Here is a 10,922-nt window from a genome sequence, read left to right as displayed (position 1 = left end):
TGTTTTTCAGGTGGACCAAATGGAATGAAGAGGACTTAATGGACCGAAATATACTAAATGGACTGAACTAGACCAAGATAAAGAGAATTGGACTGAAGTAAGCGGAATGGACCTAACTGGACTAAACTAGACTAAAATGGACAGATTTGGACCAAACCATATAGAAATGGAGTGAAGTAGACCGAATGGACTAAAGTCGACGGAAATGGACTGAAGTAGACCAAATTGGACTAAAGTAGACCGAACAAGATAGAAGTGTACCAAAATAGACCGAATTGGACAAAAGTGAACCAAAATGGACCGAAGTAGATTGAATTGGACCGAACTGACCTGAATGGATTGAAGTGGATCAAAATGCTATGCTAATATGGCTCAACAAGAAAGTAGAAACAATAAATGCTAAACTTTAGTTTATATATATATATATATATATATAGTTGTTTTTGAAATCTAGCATCATATTCATTGTCACATGGGTTTATAAAGATTGTGTAGTGAATTTTGTAGTTTTTTTAATCAAATTTTTGTATAACTTTTGTCGAACTGTTGACATTATCTTGTGTGATTAGTACATAATAAAAGTAATGTCAATGGTAAAACCATTAAAAATGATGTTACTTCAATCATATATAACATGTCACATAGCAATTATGATTTAAAAAAAAAATTAAAAATGTTGTATCATTTACATTATAATATTAATGGTGAATTTATGTGAAAACGATCAATTTAACAATAAATATTTTAAAAAAAAATTGTGAAAAAAATTGTGTCTCTAATTTTTTTTATTTTATTGTTTGGGACTTTCATTTGTACATTTTTTTTTTAATAAAGGGAAAAATAAATTCAAAATTCAAAATGATTAATATTAAGTATATAACTATATATATGAACTATTTTATATTTTATAAATAATTTTAGAAATAAATAGAAAATTATTAATATCATGTGAACTCTATTTTGAGACATTTTTAAAGGAAATTTCATTCATCTTATTGGTTACCCTTTTTAATAGGTAGTTACACTAAAGTTAGCTATTCATAATATTAAATCTGATAGGACTACAGAACAAGTATTTTCATCCCCTCGTATTAATCTGGTAGGAGGAAGATGCAATAACATATATTTCAATGAACTAATATTTTATTTCTTTAAAAAGGAACTGTATTAGGTTTGCCAAAAGATTTTATTTTTTATTTATATATATATATATATATATATATATATAAAGAATGAAAGGCCAATAAAAAAACAAGAGAATCATACATTAACGGTCAAAATGAAAATTTTGAAAAGTAAAGAGGCAAAATAAAAATAATCCCTAACCAAAGTCTAAGGACTAAAGGTGTATTTTAATCTTGTAAAAACTATGAACTTAATTGTTATGTTCATATTCTACAACAAAACTTTACATCTCTATCCAAAATTTTTATTTTATAATTATCTCTATCCTAAAATCTAGTAGATTCTTATTAGTATTATGTTCATGAGGTTTAATGTTTTTGTTACTTGCTCACATGGTTTGCTTGAAATGGCAAGAGTTTAACATGAAAATTCAATGACAAGTACGATACAAAGGAACCTGGACAGGTTTCAGATTTGAGAACAAATTTCTAGGACAAAGGAGGCAAACGTGAATATGACTTTTAGAGTGTAAATCATGATTTTACCCTGCCATTTTTAACATTCTATCTAGACAGTGCTGTACTTGTAATATATAGAAAGGCAATGTGAATACTAAAGTTTGTGTATTCCATACGTTTGCTTAGTATGGAAACACCATAACATATTAGTTGTGATATTATGAATTTGTGATATTTGAAACTTTGAGTCATAAATATTCCCACTTCAGCTAAACCCTATATAAACCCGACTTATAAAACCAATTTCTTGCATGTTCGAAAGCAAAAGAAAAAGAGAGAAAAAAAAAAGAAAAAAGCTAGAAAGAAAGAAAATAAGATGGTATTCAATGTTTCATTCATTGACCATGTGATTAGAATGGTAGGAGGTCCTCTAAGACTATTCTGGATTGTGTTTGTGCGCAAGGATTTTTGCCTCCATGGCTAGTGGCTGCAAAGTGTTGTTGTCCTTGGTATATCCCCAGACTAATGGTGATTTACAAAATAATGCTTCATTTAGCTAAGGTTTTATTTTTAAAAACTTTTTTTGTTTATTTTGTGTTTCACACATGTTTTCCTTCTTTTTAAGTTTTGGTACCAATTGTAGTTCCCACATTTAATTGCACTAATAAAAAGATTTCTTCACTTTGATCTCTCTCTCTCTTCCCAGTTTATCTGGTTTCTTGGTTTTCTTCGTTTTTTCACCTCTAACAGAGTATTGTTAATTTTGCCATGTTAATTAAACTGTAGGACAGACTCCCAAATCCCAAATCCCATAGCACAAATGTAGAATCGCTTGACAAACAATCCTAAGTTTCCAAATTGCCAAAGCTTGTGCCAGTTGATCTTATAGCATAAAGGCTGAGACCATGATCTCATTGCACAGAGGATGAGTCAAAATACACCATTTTTATCAGACTTTATTTGGCTAATATTTTTTTTTTTTCTCTTTGAGTCATCTTTTAGAGGCGCTTTGAATGACAAAAATGTACAAATCATATAATTACTTCACTGAACGTGAATGGTGGTTGCTGGCGTATGATTTCAGCCTAGCAATAATCCTATTTAACTGTTTTACATCCCTAAATTTGCTTCGGATTCAAGTCTATTTTGTTGAGATGAATACTTCTTTCTGGTTTAATTTCCCTCCTTGTAAAGTAATACTTCCCAGTCGGAAAAGGAATTATTACAAGTATATTTACTGCTTAAATTTGGAAGATCTCCATATACAATATTGGGAAAGTACTGCCAAAGAGGTCTAGTGTACATAATTTACATGTAAATGTCTCCACTTGCAGTTTCTCCATCTCAAATTTATTTTGAGATTTCCAACATTCAAGCAATCACAGTTTCCCTTGCTCTTGAAGTTGCTCCTGTGCAAAAACAATGAATGTATGTTAGAACCATCATGGTAAAGAGCAATAACAAAATAATCATAAGAAGTACACAAAAATAAGGAATCAATGAAACGCATGGCGATGCTCTCTAGATTTATGCAAGATATTAGTCAAAGCTGTTGATTCAACTGCAGAATAACATGGGATGAACACAAAGTTCACTCATTTTAACCCCTTTGAATTCATTCGATTAAAAAAGCCAAACATAAGTTGACAAAGCCCTGTCTCCCAACTATTCAGGGTTGGGAAACATATCAATTTTCAACAATCTAATTTAATTACGGCCATATCTTCACTTAAAATCCTGTAATCCTATGGTACGCAAACCCTACAGTTGAACACGCCTCACCCATGTATATGCAGTGGCATGTCATGGATAAGCAAACAGCTCCAGACAGTCCAAAATGGTGGAAAACCTCTAAAAAGGTGAATTTGACAGTTGGCTCCATACATGCAGAGAATTCCAGAGCCCATGTAATGCAGGACAAATCATGAGGTACCAGGGCCGTTTCGTTTATGAGTCAATCTTGTATTTTTTTTCTTGTAGCACCTTCCAATATAAATGAAATTATATCCCTATCCAGCACAGTCATCTTCTATGTACAACCCATCTCAAATGATTCTCATCTTACGTTTTACAGTTTGCTGCTATCTTCAGCTACTCACAAATGCATCAGATGTCATTATCATCCATCTACACATTCACAAACTCATTTAATGGATATAATTGCCTAGCATTTGGTACTGTCAACTAAAATAAGCTTCCACTCCTAAATTTGAATAGTATGCAGTTGAGCACATAACATCCCAGATGCACCTCTCTATTTCTGCTATCCATAACAGCTAATCCATGTCTCTTTCAATCTTTCCACAGTGAAAGTGATCACTATTGAGCATCACATAATTATCAATTTCCATTGCTTCCTCTGTTATTATCTTACTTTTCTTGGGCTTATTCAGTTTATTCCGTGCCAATCCTGTTTGTCCTAGAGTTTGATTTTTCAAATCTCTAGAAGTTCCATTATGAAGTTATTTCACATTTAGCAGGACAGAATGTAAGAAAGAAAATGAATCCAAATGCAATCGATGTAACACTGACCTCTGTTACAAAGAAGGCATGAAACCCAAATGGAACTCTGCGGGGCATCTCAACAACTGCAACAGGATCCGGTGACATTGTTTTTGCATCAATTACATTCACTGATGATTTTCTGCATAATTATGAATGAAAACTGAGATCATCATGATTAATATTCAAGCTTAAAATCTGAGTCAAGAAAATTAGTTAAATAACTATGGCCAAAGAAACGACTCCAGACACTCCACAAAATGCAGTTTGATGATTTTTTCTGCCATTGTCGCCACAACTGATCCTCTTAAGTCACGTACCCGGTACCACAATGCCCACACCTGCTTCATCACTTTCGTTAAACATGGCGACATCAAAGTTGACTTTGTAATCACCTGGGTTTGGAGGTGTCCATTTGCGTCTCCTCATCACTTTGTTACTAACAGGTGGTTCACGGCAGGAGCGAAATATTTGCAGAAAGTTACCTACTTCATCTTTAATACTGCTGAGTGGCAATGTTTTTTGACTTTTTTCATTTTTCCAACATCTTCATTAGCTCGGCCACACAGGTGACAGATCGGATCACTTAGAATTCTCCGCTTCACCAGATTAATTTTCGTTGGCAAGCTATTTGTACAAGCTCTCCAAAGAAAATGTTTAACTTTCCCCGGCACCCCCAGCTTCCATATATTCGTCCAAAACCCAGATAACCAGCCCCAAATTTGAACTTGATGCTTCCCCTACTCCTTGCTTCATCACATAAAGCACGGTACCCAGATTTTACCGAGTAAATTCCACTCCTTTCTAGAGCCTAGTACATTAGATCAGATTGTGGTAAGTCAGACAGAGGAATTGCCTTAATCCTTGTAGCATCAAACGGCAGCGAGCATGAATCAATTAAATGATTTTTCCAACATCCCAAACTAGCATCAATCATGACAGCCACCTACCTTCATGTTTGCATCCACTCCTGTTACCGAAGCAGTCACTCTCCCACCCGAGGCATCAGGTATTTAATTGTCTTTGAATACACTTACGGACAAACCATCCCCCACTCTCCATTTTGCACCCATGGACACTGTCATCCCCTTGTAAAAAACTAAATTTCAATAAAGAAGTTTTTTTTTTTTTTCTTTACTCATCATTAATTTTTTGCCTAAAGGCATTAGGTATGTCAAAAGATTCTTAAAAAAAAAAAAAAAAAGAACAATGAAAGGTAAATAAGAAATGGAATCAAAGATAACTGGTCAAAATAAAAAATTTGAAACGTAAAGAGGCAAAATAAAAATAAACTCAAACTAAAATAAAGGCTAAAAGTGTACTTTAATTCTGTGAAAACTATATGAAGTCATTAGATTATTATGCTTAATGTTTAATGAATTTGATGGTTCAAAAAATTAATTTAATAATATTTATAATTCGCTTGCTTATGGCCACAACAAAAGCTTACATCATTTTTACAACAAGTGACATGTTAAATAATTATTGGACAAAAATAAAATAAATTATACCATAATCAACCATAACTCGAAACGAAAATATTGTAAAAATGTTGTGAAATTTTATTATGTACCTTGACTTTCTCAAGTTCTCATGGAATTTAGGCAAATTTGTGACTAATTTTCTTTAGTGGTAGTCATAAAAAAGAGAGCTCTTTGGTGGTCAGAAGGTGCATATCCTACAGTTGCATTTCTATCTCATATATATTTTTTTAATAATAATTATCTCTATCCTAAATTCTAGTAGTTTCCTATTATTATTATTTGCATGAAATCAAAAGTTTTTCGTTACTTGTTCAATGGGTTTGCTAGGGATGGCAAGAGTTTTAACATGAAAATTCAATGACAACTATAAATACAGAGGAACTTGGACACATTTGTGGAAAAAACAAAAATCTACGATAAAAAAGCCAACTAAGAATATAACTTTTAGAATTATTATATTTACTATTTAATGAAAAAATATTTAATACAAAAATGTGAAAAATCATGTTCATACGCTACTAATCATTTTAGAATTCTATCTAGATAATGTGAATGCTAAAGCTTGTGTACTCCCTACGTTTCCTCAGTATGGAAACTATCATTATATGTTGGTTGTGATAATATGAATTGTGATATTTGAAAGCTTGACTCATAAATATTCTCACCTTTGCTGAAGCCTATATAAACCCAACATATGCAACCAATTTCTTGAATGTTCAAAAGCAGAATACAGAAAAGATGGTGTATAATGTTTCGTTCATTGACCATGTGATCAGGATGGTGGGTCCCCCTCTAAAACTATATTGGAGGCTATTTGTGCGCAAAGATTTTTGCCTCCATGGCTAGGCACAAGTTGTTGTTGTCCATGGTATATCACCAGGCTGATGGTGATTACTTCAATAATACTACAATATATAGTAGTTTTGGATAAGTTCTTTCCTTTATGTCTTTTTCATTTTTGGTACCATTTGTAATTCATGCATTTCATTGCATTAATAAAGAAATTTCTTCATCTTGATCTCCCCTCTTTCTCTCTCTCTTAGCAATTTCTTTGTGTTTTAATTCGTCAAAACATTTCGTTTTTTATTTTTTCACCTCAAATAGATTATTTTGTTATGTTAATTAAATTGTAGGACTCCCTAGTCCCACAGGGAAAATGTAAAAAACATTGAGAAACAATCATTTTGAATTTCCAAACTTTTTTAAATATGCGAGAGTTCTTAATTGACTTCTCTCTAAAGAAAAATTTGTTAATGAGCCTTCATATCGTATTGCCATAGTTCAACTCTCACATGCTTGTAATTAAGAACTCTTTGTTGATTAATACTTCCAGGTCAGCAGAGGAATTATTGCAATTTTATTTTTCTGCTTAAATTTGGAAGATGTACATATACAATATTGGGTCAGTTCTACAACCAAAAAAGTCCTCTGTGTATAATTTTTACATGGATATGTCTCCACTTGCAGTTTCTCTATTTCAAATTCATTTTTAGATTTCCAACAATCAGACAATCACAGTTTTCCCTGCTTTTGTGCAAAAACAATGTATATGTTAGAACCAAGAATTAAAAGCAATGGCCAAATAATAATAAGTACAAAAAAAAAAAAAAATAGCAATAAACCGCATGACAGTGCTCTCTAGATATATGCAACATATTAGTCAAAATTCTTGATTCAACCGCAGCATAATATTCAAGCAAAAAAAAAAAAAAAAAAACTGCAGCATGCATAATATGGGATGAACACAAGGTATATACTATCAAACTTGGTTTACCAACAGTCCAAAATTCTTGATTCAACCGCAGCATAATATTCAAGCAAAAAAAAAAAAAAAAAAACTGCAGCATGCATAATATGGGATGAACACAAGGTATATACTATCAAACTTGGTTTACCAACAGTCCAAAGTGATGGAAAATCTCTAAAAAGTGCAGAGAATTCAGGAGCCAATATAACGCAGGTCAAATCATATGACCATTTTGCTTAGGAGTCAATCTTGTATTTTTCCTTGTACCACCTTCCAGTGTAAATGAAAGTATACACCTACAATCAACTTCACTGCAAATGTCCAAGCCATCTTAGATGATGCTCATCTTATATTGTCTACTTGCTGCTATCTTTATCTACTCTCAAATGTATCAAATGTTGTCATTCAATCCACTAGCGGCTCTACATGCAAGCCAGGGTAGTCACAGGACCACCCTGACTTGCAAAAAATGGCATATATACATTTATTAAAAAAAAAAAAAACAAATTATATATTAAACTAACTTATTGTAACCACCCTAATAAAAATGTTGAACACCTTGACTTGAGAATCACAAAAAGTTGGGTTTAACAAAAATAAGAATAATGCTAAATTCACAATAGTTTCACAATAATTTTACAACAAACTAATGTGGTAAGCTAATTCTAATTTGGGCTCAATACTAATATTATTTTTTTACCCACCAATAATAGCTTTTTGCATAAGATTTATTGTAAACATATTATGGATGTAGCATTTCTCCAAAATTAATTCTGCCCCTAAAAATAATCCTTAATCCCTTTTATAAAATTATTAAAAAAAAAAAAAAAAAACTTAAATATCAACAATAAATATTAGCCCAAATAACAATAAACAAAAACAAAATAAGACCAAACAACAAGAAGTGATGACAGTTATATTTTTTTTTTTGACTTTGAAGTCACAACAATGTTATTCTCCTTAGTGACGACTTACAATTGTGGCAAATATTCAAGATATTGCTTCATTAGATTTTGTATAATTTAAATTTCTTGGTGAACACCCTAAAAAAAATTCTTACAGTTGCCACTAATCTTACTCCTCCGCTGCTGTACATTTACTTCTCCTCTGCCATTTCTCTCTGGGAGAATTAGAGCAATGCTGTGACAAGCGAATTAGTCACTCCACTACATCCAATGGGAAGTTTAAAATCACAGTAATGAACCAGAGTTTCACAAACTTGTGGGCTCCTAGCTCCATATGTTGTTATTAGAGGAGAGAGCAATGCTACTAGAGTATGGAATAACAGTATACATTATACATAACATTTTTCACTGGGTTGACAAGTTTTCATCTTGGCCCAATACCAATATCCATGTCATTCTTTACTTGCCAATTAGTATTTATCACCATTACAACTGTTCACTTTTTTGTGCCCAATATCTTTTTTCAAACAATAAATCTAGGTATATACTCAATTTCACAATATATTGAAGTGTTCATTATTTTTTGCATACTACTTTTTTACCACTTTAGCATGTGAAATTGGGTATGAAAATGGGTGTCCGTAATAGTGTTTTTCAGGTGGACCAAATGGATTGAAGAGGACTTAATGGACCGAAATAGACTAAATGGACCGAACTAGACCAAGATAGAGAGAATTGGACTGAAGAAAGTAGAATGGACATAATTGGACTAAACTAGGCTAAAATGGACAGAAGTGGACCAGAGCATATAGAAATGAGTGAAGCAGACTGAATAGACCAAAGTGGACAAAACTGGACTGAAGTAGACTAAAATGGACCAAAGTAGACGATACTGAATAGAAGTGGACCAAAATAGACCGAAATAGACCGAATTGGACAGAAGTGGACCAAAATGGACCGAAGTAGACTGAATTGGACCGAACTAACCTGAATGGATTTAAGTGGACCAAAATGCTATTCTATTGTGGCTCAATAGGAGAGTAGCAATAATAAATGCTAAACTTTAGATTTTAGATATATATAGATTATATAGATATAGTTGTTTTTGAAATCTAGCATCATATTCATTGTCACATGGATTTATAAAGATTGTGTAGTGAATTTTGTAGTTTTTTTTAGCTAATTTTTGTATAACTTTTGTCGAACTGTTGACATTATCTTGTGTGATTAGTACATAATAAAAGTAATGTCAATGGTAGAACCATTGAAAATGATGTTATTTCAATCATATATAACATGTCACATAGCAATTATGATAAAAAAAAAAAAAGTTTTAAAAAATGTTGTATCATTTACATTATAATACTAATAGTCCATTTGGTTTGCGTTTGCGGACTGTGCGTCTGCGTTTTTGGCCCTTTTTTTTTTTTTTTTTTTAAGTCTAGCACCTCTTGCACTGTTCATAGGACATGAACAATGCAATCAGGTATATGAACAGTAACCAAAGCTCAAACAGTAACTTTTTTTATTATTTTTTTTTATTGTTTTTAGTTTTTAGTTTTTAGCAAAATAAGCGGTATTTAAACTCACACTAATGGTGAATTTATGTGAAAATGATCAATTTAACAATAAATATTATAAAAAAAATATTGTGAAAAAAATCATGTCTCTAATTTTTTTTATTGACTTTCATTTGTACATTTTTTTAATAAAGTGAAAAATAAATGAAGAAATTCAAAATGATTAATATTATGTATATAACTATATATATGAACTAAAAAAAAAAAAAAAACTATATATATGAACTATTTTTATATTTTATAAATAATTTTAAAAATAAATAGAAAATTATTAATATCATGTGAACTCTATTTTGAGACATTTTACGAGGTAATTTCATTCATCTTATCCATTGGTTACCCTTTTTAATAGGTAGTTACACTAAAGTTAGCTATTCATAATATTGAATTTGATAGGACTACAAAACAAGTATTTTCATCCCCTCGTATTAATCTGATAGGAGGAAGATGCAATAACATATATTTCAATAAACAAATATTTTATTTCTTTAGAAAGGAATTGTATTAGGTTTGCCAAAAGTTTTTTTTTTCTTATATAAAAGCAATGAAAGGCCAATAAAAAAACAAGAGAATCATACATTAACGGTCAAAATGAAAATTTTGAAAAGTAAAGAGGCAAAATAAAAATAATCCCTAACCAAACTCTAAGGACTAAAAGCGTATTTTAATCTTGTAAAAACTATGAACTTAATTGTTATGTTCATTTTCTACAACAAAACTACTTTACATCTCTAGCCCAATTTTTTATTTTATAATTATCTCTATCCTAAAATCTAGTAGACTCTTATTAGTATTATGTTCATGAGGTTTAATGTTTTTGTTATTTGCTCACATGGTTTGCTTGAAATGGCAAGAGTTTGACATGAAAATTCAATGACAAGTACGAATACAAAGCAACCTGGACAGATTTCAGATTTGTGAACAAATTTATAGGACAAAGGAGGCAAACGTGAATATAACTTTTAGAGTGTAAATCATGTTTTTCCCTGCCATTTTTAACATTCTATCTAGACAATGCTGTGCTTGTAATATATAGAAAGACAATGCGAATACCAAAGTTTGTGTATTCCATACGTTTGCTTAGTATGGAAACACCATAACGTATTAGTTGTGATAATATG

General features: G+C 31.4%; 1 long non-coding RNA gene across 1 annotated transcript; it reads right to left on the bottom strand.

Moving 5' to 3' along the window:
• Nucleotides 1-2,793: 2,793 nt before the first annotated feature.
• On the bottom strand, nt 2,794-4,260 carry LOC136068181 (uncharacterized). The gene is made up of 2 exons (XR_010629591.1): nt 4,116-4,260; nt 2,794-2,992 (listed from the first exon to the last, which is right to left on the bottom strand). It is a non-coding gene; the product is annotated as an uncharacterized LOC136068181 (long non-coding RNA).
• Between the last annotated feature and the right edge of the window lie 6,662 nt (nt 4,261-10,922).

This window comes from Quercus suber, unplaced genomic scaffold, assembly GCF_002906115.3.
Source record: "Quercus suber isolate HL8 unplaced genomic scaffold, Cork oak 2.0 scaffold_102, whole genome shotgun sequence".
Taxonomy (NCBI): Eukaryota; Viridiplantae; Streptophyta; class Magnoliopsida; order Fagales; family Fagaceae; genus Quercus; species Quercus suber.
The sequence above is the reverse complement of the archived record's forward strand: the minus strand, read 5'-3'. Positions and strand labels throughout refer to the sequence as shown.